Source organism: Leucoraja erinacea, chromosome 11, assembly GCF_028641065.1.
Source record: "Leucoraja erinacea ecotype New England chromosome 11, Leri_hhj_1, whole genome shotgun sequence".
Taxonomy (NCBI): Eukaryota; Metazoa; Chordata; class Chondrichthyes; order Rajiformes; family Rajidae; genus Leucoraja; species Leucoraja erinaceus.
This window is the reverse complement of record NC_073387.1, coordinates 15,780,132-15,795,093: the sequence shown is the minus strand read 5'-3', so window position 1 is coordinate 15,795,093 and position 14,962 is coordinate 15,780,132.

The window sequence follows — 14,962 nt, the reverse complement described above, 5'->3', positions numbered from 1 at the left end:
CCTCAAAACCAAACTAAATCAGAACCTCACGAAAGATGCAAAAAAAAAGACACATACTCATCATTACAAAACAATAGATTCTCTCATTTTCCATTGCCATTGACATTTGTTATCCTCCAATAACCTTTAGAAAAATGAGGTTCCATATCTCAACGCATCCAATGCATGTATGAGCTCAGTAAATTCCAATTTTACTTTGCCGAAATAAGGTTTTACAAGATGGGATTTTACACTGACGCAAACGCTTTCAACAGAAGTGATGTCTGAACCCTGAGCAGGAGAGGAAGAGGAAGGTCCTGTAGTTGTAACGGGTATAGCTTGGACCCAATAGCAGCACAGAATCAGGCAGGTATAATGGGTAATGAACTTTATTACGATACTGTAACACAGAGTAGTAACACAGGAATGGGTACACCGTACTCACACAGAGGCTCAGGATTGAGCGAGGGTTCCAAAGAGGGGCAGGCAGGAGATGTAGTCGGGGTAGCGGAAGGTCCGGTAACCAGGAGATCCAACACACGATGCAAACAAACCAGTGAGGGACAGATGAAAGGAGAGTCGAAGCCAGGCAGGAAGTCGAGGAGCCGTTGCAGGGATACACCAAACAGCCCAGGAGAGAGGCAGACAGAAACCAGGAGATACGGGACAAAAGCCGTGGTCAGGGACAGAAGGCTGAGGTGCTATCCGGGAAGACGACAGGACGGAATGGTCAGGGGCAGACTGGTTCAAATCTGTGTAGACAGTTGGGAAACCGCTGGAGAGTCTTGCATGAATGCTGAGAACAATCTGGCACTGTGTGAACGGTGAGGAGAGTCTATATATACCGGGTTAATAGGTGATCAGAGGCAACTGAGTGCAACAGGTGAGGAGAGTTAGGCTGATGAGAGGGGAGTGGCAGGCGTGGAGAAGGAAGGACCGGTGGAAAAGTACTGGGAGGTGAAGTGGATGAGAATGAGGAGAGGGCAGACTGACAGTAGTTTCATAAGACACAACGTTGGTATTGTGCAGAGTGAGATTGGGCAACTCAATGTGTCGCCGTGCTTAGAGCTTTGCTGCCCAGTCTCTGGACTCGTTCACCAGTCTCTTCCCACAAGGTAGGCGACCTTACTACAGGTTCACTTCAGGAAAAGGAGTGGTTTAAATGGGATCTAGAAACGGAACTCCGTGTTAAATAATTTCCAACGTGTGATATGTCACTCCTACAACCATTTACTAGACTGATACAGTGTGTTTTGATTTAGATTTTGCAAGGACATAGAAACTTAATTAATAATGAAGAGAGATACAAAATGCTGGAGTAACTCAGCAGGACAGGCAGCATCTCTGGAGAGAAAGAATGGGTGATGTTTCGGGACGAGACCCTTCTTCAGACCCAGACTTCGTCGACCCATTCCTTCTTCCAAGAGATGCTGCCGGTCCCGCCAGGTTACTTTTGTGCCATATTCGGTATAAAGCAGCATCTGCAGTTCCTTCCAACACGAAACTTTATCAATGTATTTGTGTCTCCGTTGTTTCCACTAGAAACTTAATGAAGCTAAATTAGCACCATCTACCATTTTACCCCTTTGGGCTTTCCAATTTGTTGCCTGGTCAATCTAATGTTTCCATGCCAATGTGGTTTTATTTTTCCCATTTCTCCGGCAATCCTCCGGGACTGTTACCTGCTCAATTAATTGACTGACTAGTGAGGTACAAATGAGTTAAAACCACTCTGCTGAGAAGCAGGAAGGAAGTTGGTCAAGAATTTAAATGTCGGCGTACAGATGAGTCGGTTCAGTCAAGGCAAACCGTGGTTTAAAATGTATCCAGAAACTGAACAATGTTGGATGTCCTGTAAACTGATTTATCACTTGTTCAATCAGCTTGTTCCATTTTAGATTTTACAAGTGTATACAAACTTTATTAATTTTGTTTTGTCTCCTTTATTTCCCCAGTAACTGAATGGAGGGTGTTTCTCACAGCTAAATGACCAGCATATGCCAGTTTACAACTGGTTTCCTAGTCAATCTAAATTAAATATTTATTTTCCTGTTTCGCCGACAACTTCCTGGGACCTTCTGAGAATACTTAATGTCCCTTCCATTCTGTTGCCTCTGTTCAGTGACTCAATAGCGAGGTTTAATTTAGTTGATACCATTTATCAAGTCATCGTAAGTAATTGGATCAAAAATTTAAAGGCGGAGTTCAGATGAGTGATTTCGGACAAGGCAAACCGATAGCGGTTGAATATAGTCGTGAAATCCCAGATTACAGAAGTGACAATATTCCAGTTACATAGTCCACCGAGCGAATGTAATTTTCCCGTGTAATTGTGGGCGGCCGATTCTACAGTGGCCCAGGGTCAGGAGTTTCAAATTGGCTGTACTCAATACAACATTCACCCAACTACAGGCCCTTATGGAGCTTTTCAATAAGGGGGGTGGCATGACAGGATTACAAAAAACTTAATGTAAAACAATGTGCGTGTTGCGCACATCACGAGCGCGAAGCGTGAGGTCCCTCAATGCCAGGGTCCAGGGCCCTGGAAGCTCAGGGGTTTTAGATGCTCTCTGATCCATTCTGAACCTTATTTTAGAGCATTTTTGAACCAAATCTATGACCAATAGTTCAGAAATTAACAGGTATCTGAGAGGTAGCTTTTTCACACAAAAGGGTGCTGGGTTTATGTAACGAGCTGCCAGAGGAGGTAGTTAAGGCTGGGACTATCCTAATGTTTAAGAGGCATTTGGACACGTAAATGGATAGAACAGGTTTAGATGGATATGGGCCAAACGCGTGTTAGTGGGACTAGTTTAATTGGACATGTCGGTCGGTGTGGACAAGTTGGGCTGAAGGGCCTGTTTCCACACTGCATCATTCTATGACTAAAAAGTGACGAAGAAAAATGCATGTAGATAAGTTGAGCAGATTTGAAAGAGGAGTGAAATGTAAAGGCAGAGAGAGGTTTATGGGTGGAAAGGAACATAGGAAAGGAGGGGAGGAGAGTGGGCTTGGGCAGATGGGTGAAGGGAAAATAGTCACAAAGTGCTGGAGTAACTCAGTGGGTCAGGCAGCATCTGCGGAAAATATGAATAGGCGACGTTTCACAGAGTGCTGGAGTAACTCAGCAAGTCAGGCAGCATCTGTGGAGAACATGGATAGGAGACATGTCACAGAGTGCTGGAGTAACTCAGTGGGTCAGGCAGCATCTCTGGAGAAAAGGTATAGATTATATTTTAGGTCAAGACCGTTCTTCAGTAATATTCATGATGTGACATGCATAGACATTCCTGAATGTTACCCAAACCATCGTGAGCTAATTTGTTACAGTGCTTGCCCTCTCCTATAATGTCTCTGCTGCCTTGTGTGATGCAGGACAGGACACAAGCTTTGGGGCATGGTGTGGAGCTGTTGCCGTCTGTCCCAGCCTGGTAAAAACCTGGATGGAGTGGATTTGGAGAGGATCTTTCCACTAGTGGGAGAGTCTAGGACCAGTGGCCACAGCCTCAGAATTATAAGACATTCCTTTAGGAAGGAGATGAGCAGGAATTTCTTGTCAGAGGGTGATGAACTGTGGAATTTATTGCCACAGACAGTTGTGGAGGTCAAGTCAATGGACATTTTCAGGAGATGATTGATAGATTCTTGATTGATATGGGTGTCAGAGGTAATGGGGAGAAGGCAGGAGAATGGGTTTGAGATGGAAAGATAGAGTCATAGAGTGATAAAGTGTGGAAACAGGCCCTTCGGCCCAGCATGTTCCATCTGCACTAGACCCACCTGCCCACGTTTGATCCATATCCCTCCGAACCTGTCCTATCCATGTACGTGTCTAACTGTTTCTTAAATTTTGCTATAGTCCCTGCCTCAACTACCTCCTCTGGCAGCTTGTTCCATACACCTACCACCCTTTGTGTGAAAAACATACCCCACAGATTCCTATTAAATCTTTTGCCGTTCACCTTAAACTTATGTCCTCTGCCCCTCAATTCACTTACTCTGGGCAAAAGACTGAACCATATCTATTAAAATCATGATTCTATACACCTCTATTAGATCATCCCTCAAACTCCTGTGTTCCATGAAATAGAGTCCCAGCCTACTCAACCTCTCCCTATAGCTCTGGCCCTCTAATCCAGGCAACATCCTCATAAATCTTCACTGTACCCTTTCCAGTTTGATGACATATTTCCTATAACATGGTGCCCAGAACTGAACACAATACTCTGAATGCGGCCTCACCAACTTCTTATGCAACTGCAACATGACCTCCCAACTTCTATACTCAGCCTGACCCACTGAGTTACTCCAGCACTCTGTGAAACATCACAGAACAGGGCAAGATTAGCAAATATGCTGATGATACAGAAGTGAGTGGTTTTGCAGATAGTGAAGATGGTTGTGAAAGATTGCAGCTGGAACTGGATCAATTAGCCAGGTGGACAGAGGAATGGTTGATGGTTGCATGGTTCCTTGAAGGTCGTGTCGCAGGTATATCAGGTGGTCAAAAAGTATTTTGGCACTTTGGCCTTCATCAGTCAGAGTATTGAGTATAGAAGTTGTGAGGTCATGTTGCAGTTGTATAAGACGTTGGTGGGACCGCATTTAGAATATTGTGTTCAGTTCTGGGCACCATGTTATAGGAAAGATATCAAACTGAAAAGAGTACAGATATCCCCATCCTGGATCAGTCCAATCAGGGTTGTGTCATCCGCAAACTTGAGAAGCTTGACAGAGGTGTCTGTGGAGGTGCAGTAATTGGTGTGGCGAGAGTAGAGTAGAGGAGAGGGGAGAGTACGCATCTTGCGGTGCTCCTATGCTGAGCATTTGCATGTCCGAGATATGCTTTCCCGCCTCACATGCTGCTTCCTGTCTGTCAGAAAGCTGGTGATCCACCGACAGAGGGGTTCAGGCACAGTCAACTCAGAAAGTTTGGAGCGTAGTAGCTCTGGCACAATGGTATTGAATGCAGAGCTAAAATCAATAAAACAAAATCCTCACATAGGTCCCCTGGCAGTCTAGGTGCTGGAGGATGAAGTGCACGCCCAGATTGACTGCGTCATCCACAGGTCTAATGGCCCAATATGCAAAATGTAGATGGCCCAGCAGAGGGATTGTGATATTTTTCAGCTTGGCCAGCACAAGCCTTTCAACGGTCTTCATGACTACAGAGGTCAGTGCGACAAGCCTGTAGTCATTAAGACCAGTAATCCTTACCTTTTGGGTACAGAGACAATAGTGGAAACTTTAAAGCAGGCAGGGACAGTGTATATTTGCAGGTTAAAAATTAGTAATTGGGTGTGAAGTGGTGATTGGAGTGGGGTGAGTGTAGAAGGGCCCAGTCTTTGCAGACTGAGGTCAGGCTGTGGGTGTGTGTGAAGTGTTGGTTGGGGTGGGAAATGGTCCACTCTTACCATACTAGAGTCTTGCCTTAAGTAGGTGTGAAGTGGTGAATGGGAAGGAGAGGGTGCAGGGTCCATTCTTTGCAAACTGGGGTCTGGCTGTATTTGTTGGGGAAGGGGTACCAGGGTTACGTTTCTGATTTTCAAACCTGCAGTAAAACTCATTCAGGTCATTCGTCAGCTGATGATTGCACAAAGAGCGGGGGCTTGCCTCTTACAGCTGGTGATTTCTTGCATGCCCTTTCAAACTGAAGATGAGTCATTAGCTGAGAACTTGCTCCTCAACTTCTCAGAGTACCTTTATTTGGCAGCTCTGATTCCTCTTCTCAGCTCTTTATCGATTAGGCTAGCTTTTAACTCTTTAACGATTAGGCTATCGGCTTGACGCTTATTTGCCCCCAACACCCCCCCCCCACCCCCCGATCTCGAAAAAGAAATGTTACATCTGTATATAATGATCCCATTAAAATGTGTATTTATGTCACAAACTATGGAATTCATTTTGTATTGTTACCAAGGAAAATAAAGCAATTCCAATTGTTTGATATTATTTGATATTTTTTAATATTATTCATATGGAGGAGAAAATATTATAGCTCTAAAACCTACCTTAATTTTGCAATCTCACTAAAGATAATCCCCCTTTCCCTCTCCCCTCCCCATCTCTCTCTCCCCTCCCCATCTCTCTCTCCCCTCCCTTCCCCCTCTCTCTCCCTGTTGTGTCTTCGTGTTTGATATCCTGATAATAAACGACACAATTCAGGTTGTTTCAGTTGCCTTATTGTACTCCTTTATTCAGCTCATTTGTCTGTGTGGCGTAGTAATACTAAAAGTGCTTACATACCTAATCACAGTGTGTGTGTGTGTGGTGAGTGTGCCTGATACAAAGTAGTGCAGGAGGTTGGGACTGCTACAATGAATATGTAGCATATGTAACATCCCCCCTTCTCAAAAGAAAGGAACAAAAATTAGTGACACTAGAGGATTGCCAGAGCGAGGGTGGCAATCCTGTAGCAGATACCGTGGGATTATTCTGCCCACATTCTGGCATTCTGCTTTCTAATATACTACACAACAAAATATATAATGGCAGCTTGTTTTCTTTCAGGTAGTGTGTAGCCAGTCAAGAGTCATGTCTTGGCGTGACTTGTCCCTTCCAGTGCTAGCGATAACGCGCTGGGGGTAAGATGTTGCTCCTGGATCTAGTAGATCTGGTTGTTGCCTGCAGTGTTGCACTCGATGTATTGGTAACTTGTTGAGTTGTTTCCTGGCCATTGGTTGGTGCTGGTTGACTATATGACTCACTGGTAGCAGTTTGTGAGAATGTGTTGTCATCAATGGTAGGTGTTGCTGCTGCTGTGGGTGGTGTCCTAGGAGTTGCTGGTGTTGTCTTTGAAGTTGCAGGTGTTGACATTTCAGGTGTCGGGCGGATGTGAATTCTGTTTCGTCTCAACTGCCTGCCCGGTTCTGTCTCTATGATATATGATTTTGGGGTTCCAGCCCTGCTGGTGATTTGTGCTGGGGTCCATTTCTTTGTTGTTGGATCCTGAGCATGTACGTTTTGGCCTTGAAATAGTTCAGGCAAGTACTGTGCATTTTTGTTGTATTGTTTCAGCCCCTCCTCCTGAGCAGCTGCCAATTTTGCCCTTGTTTCTTCTTGGTCGATAGGGGGTTGGATTTTGCTTGGCAGGGTGGTTTTGTATTTTCTGCCATTTAGCATTTCTGCAGGAGACTTCATGTCAGCCTTTAGTGGAGTTGCCCTTAAGGATAAAAGTGCCAGGTTTGGATCCTCCTTTGCCTCTCGGCATTTTATTAGTGTTTTCTTGGCTGTCTGTACTTGCCTTTCAATAAACCCATGGCCCTTTGGGTAATGTGGTGAAGATGTTGTGATTTTGAACCCGTATTCGGTGGCTAGCTCTCTGAATTCCCGAGATGTGAATTGGGTTCCATTGTCACATACGATCTGCTCAGGTATTCCTTGCTCTGCAAACAACCCTCTAACAATTGACACAATTGTTTTAGCTTTCAAATCCTTTACGTTTCTCACAAATGGGAATTTGGAGTAGTAGCAGGCCATAATCAAATACCATTGCTGGTTCTCTGTGAACAGGTCTGCTCCGATGGTTTGCCATGGCCGGCTTGGGATATCACTGGGTGTCATTTCCTCCTTCTGTTGTGAATTCCTGTATTTTTGGCATATGTGGCATGTAGATACCAGCTTTTCTATGTCCTTGTACATGCCTATCCAGTACACAGCGGATTTAGCACGGAGTCTGCACTTTTCCATTCCTAAGTGTCCCTGGTGGATCTTTTCGAGGATTTCTTTTTGCATGGACTTGGGTATGATGATTCGTGATCCGGCCATCAGGACTCCATTCTCTACCGAAATATCATCACGGATGGTCCAGTATTCGCGGAGGAGAGGCTGAACTTGTTGTCTCTTTTCTGGCCACCCCTGTATTACCATTTGGGTGAGGAGCTGGAGTTCTTCATCTCTGGCTGTTTCCTCTTTGATCTGTTCCAGCTTCACGCTTGTCACACTCACAATGTGGTGGATCTTTATGCTCAGCCCTTCCATCTCTTGTTTGTCATGTGTTGATAGTCTGGATAGGGCGTCAGCTAGCAGCAGGTCTTTTCCTGGCTTGTATCTGATGTTGTAGTCGTAGTGCTGTAGCCTCAGTAATAGTCTCTGTAGTCTGGCTGGTGCTTTGGTGAGGTTTTTTTTTTCGATTTGTTCTAGAGGGCAGTGGTCTGTTTCAATGTCGAAATACCTTCCATATAGGTAAGTGTGAAATTTCTCGCAGCCATAGACTACTGCTAAGAGTTCTCTCTCTATGTTTGCGTACCTTGATTCTGTAGGAGTGAGTGCTTTGGATGCATACGCAATAGGTCGGCCATTTTGTATCAGTACTGCTCCAACTCCTCTCATGGAGGCATCAACTTGGAGTGTTACAGGTTTCTGCCTGTCATAGTACTGCAGGATCGTTTCTTTGCTGATGAGTTGTTTTATTTTTCCAAAATCTTGGCTATGTGAAGCACACCAATCAAATTCAGCGTCGTCTTTCATCAATTCATGGAGATTTGCTGTGTGATTAGCAAGCTTAGGTATGAAGACTCCCATGTATTGTATGAGCCCTAGGAAACTTCTTAGCTGTTTCTTGTCTTTGGGTTCCTCCATGTGGTTGATAGCATCCACTTTTGTAGGGTCCGGTTTCACTCCTTCTGCAGAGTAAATCAGTCCAAAGAATTTGCACTCCCTTTCTTTGATTATGCATTTGTCTGCATTGAGCTTTATGCCGGCTCTTCAAGTTTTTTCCATAGCCTCATGGAGGTTGTAATCATGCGTGTTTTCATCTCTGCCGTATACTTGGATATCATCTGCTATCCCGATTGCCCCTTTACAGCCTTTGTATGTTTCATCTATTTTCCGCTGGAAGACATCTTGACTCACCTTCAGCCCGAATGGGAGCCTGTTGAATCTGAATCTGCCAAATGGCGTGTTGAAAGTGGTGAGCATTGATGACTCTCGGTCTATTTTGATGTTCCAATATCCATTGCTAGCATCCAGCTTGCTGAACACCTTGGAACCAGCCAGTGCTGGTGTGATCTCTTCAAGGGTTGGAGTTGGATAATGGTCGCGCTTCAATGCATTGTTCAGATCCCTGGGATCAAGGCATACCCTTAGTTTTCCGTTTGGCTTTTCTTTGACAACAATTGAATTTACCCAATCAGTTGGTTTAGTTATTGCTGTGATGATGCCCTTTTTTTCCATTTCGTTTAGTTGTTCCCTTAGCCTCTCTTTCAGTTCAAGGGGAACACGGCGGGGTGGGTGGATCACTGGTTTCACACTGGGGTCTACTGTGATATGGTATTCGTATTCCTCAAAACAACCAACGGTATCGTCAAAACACTCTGGGTACATGTCAATCAATTCTTCTTTGTTCCTGATGGGCGGCCGGTTTTTGATGGATATGTTTCTGTCAATTCTGCAGGAATTTGTCTTGATTTCATGGTTGATTGACACAATCTTCAGTCTTTGGCACGTGTTCAGGCCGAGAATAGCAGGTCCTTTCGATTTAGTGATGTAGAAGGGGCATTTCACTTCTTTCCCTTTGTATGTTCCTGCTATGATTGTTTTGCCTAGCTGTGGGATTATGGAACCTCCGTATGCAGCTAGGACTACATCGCTACTTCCAAGGATTCCTTTCCTGACGCTGCCATCTTTTGTCATGTGTTCAGGGAATATCTTTCCGTAAAGATTGACTGGTAAGATATTGCTCTGGGCTCCAGTATCAATTTTGAGTCTTAGATTAATCGTTGTTCTTTTCTTTCCCACTTTTTTCTGTAGTTGTATTATAGTATATGCTTCATCTCTGTTGCTATGTGGTTTGTTGTTTCCCATTTCATGGACGTCAATGGTCCCAACGGAAAGGAATTCTTCCTCAGAGGTATCTGAGGTTATCTCCTCTTCCTGTTGGACGTGTGCGTGTATTTGTTTCCTTCTCGTATTTCTATCGTTCTTTGACCATTGCTGCTTTGGCTTGGTGCTGTATGATTTTGTTGACCTACACATTTTCTTCCAGTGGTTAGGCCTCCCACAGGAGTTGCAGGTAGTCCCGTATGCTGGGCACTCCCTGCGATCATCAAATGCATGCTCTGTACCGCAGTTCCAGCAGCTTCTTTGGCTTGCTTGTTTGTTTGCATGCCTAGAAAATGTCTGCTTTGGAGCCTTTAAGGTGGAGCCAGGGTCACGTTTTGAGAGAGCGTCTATATTCACTTTGGTGCTGCTCTGAGATGAGCCAACTTGAAGGGAGAGGGAGGACATTTGTTTCCTTGTGGCTTCGAAAGCTCTGGCAGCATCTACGGCGTCTTTTAGGTTGAGGGTGTCTTTCCCTATTAGGGACTTTTGGACCTCTTGGTGGGCGCACCCCCATATTAGCTGGTCGACAATTCTGTCATCTTCATCACCAAATCTGCATTTCTTGGCCACGTTCCTTAGTCTCGACAGGAAAGTGTCGGTTGTTTCTTGTGGGTCTTGTCTTAGCCCTTGGAACTCATACCGATGGATTCTGTGGTTTGATTTGGGCTCCATATGGTTCGCAAACCTTTCAAGGACTATTCCCGGATTATTGCAGTCGGGCTCTGTTAAGCTCCAACTGTTAAAAATGTCTAGACCCTTCTCCCCGAGCCATAGTAAAATATAACTGACCTTCTCTTCATCTGTAGTTCCTTTCAGGAAGCTTTTGAATGCCAGCTGGCTCTTTTGTTTGAATTTCTTGAACGCCTCCACCACGTCATCGGCGTCCCAGTTCATCGTAGGGTGGAGGTTCATTGCTGCGGCAACAGCCGCTGTGGAGGCCGCCATCTTGTGTTGTTAGGCGGGTGCACAAAAAAAAAATCAATTTCTCTGCAGCCGCTGTTCCTAATTCCCAATAGCGATTCACAATAGCGCGGTTTTTTACTCGAAAGTCACCGCTGCCACCATGTTGTGTCTTCGTGTTTGATATCCTGATAATAAACGACACAATTCAGGTTGTTTCAGTTGCCTTATTGTACTCCTTTATTCAGCTCCTTTGTCTGTGTGGCGTAGTAATACTAAAGTGCTTACATACCTAATCACAGTGTGTGTGTGTGTGTGGTGAGTGTGCCTGATACAAAGTAGTGCAGGAGGTTGGGACTGCTACAATGAATATGTAGCATATGTAACACTCCCCCCCACCCCCTCTCACATTCATTTTTGTATTGTTATCAAGGAAAAGAAAGCAGTTTTCTTTTCCTTGATAACAATACAAAAGAAAGCAGTTCCAATTGTTTGATATTATTTGATATTGTTTAATATTATTCATATGGAGGGGGGGGGGGTGCGAAGATGATGGTGGTGCGGGCAAAGCGGGCGGGGGGATGAATGTGGCGTGGGCCCAGCGGGGGTGGTGTGGGCCCAGTGGTGGTCAGCGAGGTTGGCATGGACCCAGCAGGGGTGGTGTGGGCCCAGCAGGGTTGGCGAAGACCCAGCGGGGGACAGCAGGGATGGCGTGGACCCAGCAGGGGGTGGCGTGGGCCCAGCTGGGGTCAGAGAGTGGTGTGTGGACCCAGCGGGGGTCAGCAGGGGTGGCGTAGGCCCAGCGAGGGTGGCATGGGCCCATTGGGGTTGGCGTGGGCCCAGCAGGGGTGGCGTGAACCCAGCGGGGGTGGCGTGAGCCCAGCGGGGATGTGAGGGGAAGATGGCTTGGGTCCCGGCGGATTTTACACTGACGCAAACATTTTAAACAGAAGTGATGTCTGAACCCTGAGCAGGAGAGGAAGAGGAAGGTCCTGTGGTTTCATAAGACACAGCGTTAGTTATTGTGCAAAGCGAGACTGGGGAACTCAGTGCTTGGAGCTTTGCTGCCCAGTCTCTGGACTTGTTCACCAGTCTCTTCCCACAAGGTAGGTGACCTTACTACAGGTTCACTTCAGGTAAAGGTATGGTTTAAATTGCATCTAGAAACGGATCTTAGTGTTAATTAATTTCCAACGTGTGATATGTCACTCCTGTAACCATTTATTAGACTGTTACAGTGTGTTCTGCTTTAGATTTTACAAGGACATAGAAACTTAATTAATAATGAAAGATACAAAATGCTGGAGTAACTCAGCGGGACAGGCAGCAACTCTGGAGAGAAAGAATGGATGACGTTTCGGGTCGAGACCCTTCTTCAGACCCAGACTTCGTCGACCCGCAACGTCACCCATTCCTTCTTCCAAGAGATGCTGCCTGTCCCGCTGAGTTACTTTTGTGTCTATATTCGGTATAAAGCAGCATTTGAAGTTCCTTCCAACACGATACCTTATCAATGTATTTTTGTCTCCATTATTTCCAGTAGAAACTTAATGAAGCTACATTAGCAGCATCTGCCATTTTACCCATTTGGGCATTCCTATTTGTTGCCTGGTCAATCTAATGTTTCCATGCCAATGTGGATTTTATTTTTCCCATTTCTCCGGCAATCCTCTGAGACTGTTTGAGGATGTTCAACGTCCTCGCCGTTCTATTACCTGCTCAATTAATTGACTGACTAGTGAGGAACAAATTAGTTAAAAACCACTCTACCGAGAAGCAGGAAGGAAGTGGGTCAAGAATTAAAAGGTCGGCGTGCAGATGAGTCGTTTCAGTCAAGGCAAACCGACTGAATGTGGTTGTGGAAATCCCAGATTACAGCAGTGATAATATTCCAGTGGCAGATTCCACAGAGGAACTGTCCTTCCACGTGTAATTGTGTGCGGTTAATTCTCAAATCGTCCGGGCCCAGAATTTTCAAAGTGGCTGTGCTCAATACAACACTTGCCAATTAGCAACTTACTGCAGCTTTTCCTTTGCAAATTTTTAGTGCCCCTGTTCCGTTCAAGATCACACGATGAACAATCATTTTTAAGTATGATTTGGTTTACTTGGGAGTAACCCGACGATAAATAGCTGAAGGTACACAAAGAAATCTGGAGAAACTCAGCGGGTGCAGCAACATTTATGGAGTGAAGGAAATAGGCAACTGTGGCGGCTCCAACGGGTCATGCCATTATACTGCCGAACCCCTCGGCACAGGAGTGTTGCAGTCCGGAGGCGGCCCTCAGCCGGAGGGTTTAAAAGGCAGGGTTTGGGTGCCATCTTCCTCTGGTTTCGTCTTCCCTTCAACCGGGAGGAATACAATAAAGGTGCTTCTCAAAACACTGGACTTCGTGCCTCCTTTTGAGACCCACGCACCACACAACGTTTCAGGCCGAAACACTTCTTCAGCCTGATCGGGGGTGGCGGGGAGAGGAAAGGAAAAAGGAGGAGGAGCCCGAAGGTTGGGGGATGGGAGGAGACAGCAGGAGGACTGAGGAAGGGGAGGAGACAGCAAGGACTAACACAATTGGGAGAATTCGATGTTCATGCCCCCAGGATGCAAACTCCCCAAGTGGAATATGAGGTGCTGTTCCTCCAATTTCTGGTTTTGCCCGCTCTGGCCATGGAGGAGACCCAGGACAGAGAGGTCGGATATGGAGTGGGAGGGGGAGTTGAAGTGCTGAGCCACCGGGAGGTCAGGTTTGTTATTGCGGACCGAGCGGAGGTGTTCAGCGCAAGCGGAGGTTGGGCGATCATTTCGCCGAACACCTCCGCTCGGTCCACAATAACCAACCTGACCTCCCGGTGGCTCAGCACTTCAACTCCATCCTTTACAAGATGATTTTTAATCTGACGCAAACATTATCAACACAAATGGTGTCAGAATCCTGAGCTGGAAAGAAAGTGGAAGGGTGTTTGCCTTTCCAAAGAAACTGTGTAAATCATCAAGTGAGACTGTGAATCTCAGTGTGTCGCCGTGCTTGGAGCTTTGCCGCAATCTCTGTAGTCATTCACCTTCATTCTCTTCTCACAAAGTGGGCGACCTCACTTCAGTCTCATTTCATGTAAAAGAGTGGTTTAAAAGGTATCCAGAAACTGAACAACGTTGGATGTCCTGTAAACTGATTTATCACTTGTTCAATCAATTTGTTCCACTTTGGATTTACAAGAACTTTATTAAGTTCGTTTTGACTCCTTTATTCCCCAGTAACTGAATGGAGGGTGTTTCTCACAGCTAAATGACCAGCATATGCCATTTACCTACTGGTTTCCTAGTCAATCTAAATTAAATATTTTTCCCGTTTCACCGTCAACTTCCTGGGACCGTCTGAGAATATTTAATGTCCCTTGCCATTCTGTTGCCTTCTCTGTTCATTGACTCAATAGCAATGTCCGATTTAGTTGAAACTATTTTACCGAGTAGTCGGAAGTAATTGGGTCAAAAATTTAAAAAGGCGGAGTTCAGATGAGTGATTTCGGACAAGGCCAACAGATAGCGGTTTAATATGGTCGTGAAATCCCAGATTACAGAAGTGACAATATTCCAGCAGCAGTGTCCAGCAAGCGAGTGTATTTTCCCCGTGTCATTGTGTGCGGCCAATTCTAAAGTGCTCCTGGGTCAGGAGTTTCAAACTGGCTGTACTCAATACAACATTTGCCAACTACCAATTTACTGATCAAAGTCTAAAACTGCACGTTATTTCCAAACAGAGAATGCACAAAATGAGGCCGAGGTTTCTCTGCGGCAGTTTGCCAATTGGTTTGATGTTCGGTTACTTTGTTTTCCTGCTGCGACCTGTTTCAACTCAGAGTAAGTGCTTTCTCTTCACCGGTCACAATCACCATGCATTATGTTATCATTATCCGTGTAAAGCCACACCCCATTGTCAATCTCGCTTTCCTCTCCACATCCTGAATGTGCTGCTGCCTCACAAATCCATGCCATCCCTTGCTGGAAGTCTATTTTTAAGCCCCTCCCATCAACTCACTCTCCTCCTGCACCGACACGGTCCTTATCAAAGTCAGAAATTGCCTCCTGTGAGCTTGTTGCAGAGTTAAACTCTCCCTCCCCATCCCACTCAGCCTCTGTAGCCTTTAACACTGTTGTCAACACCATCCTCCCCAACACCTTCCCACCACAGTGTAGGCTGGTGGAACTGCCCTCAACTTATCGATCCAGTCGCAGACCGAGAACCACACGCAATGTCTTCACTTCGCG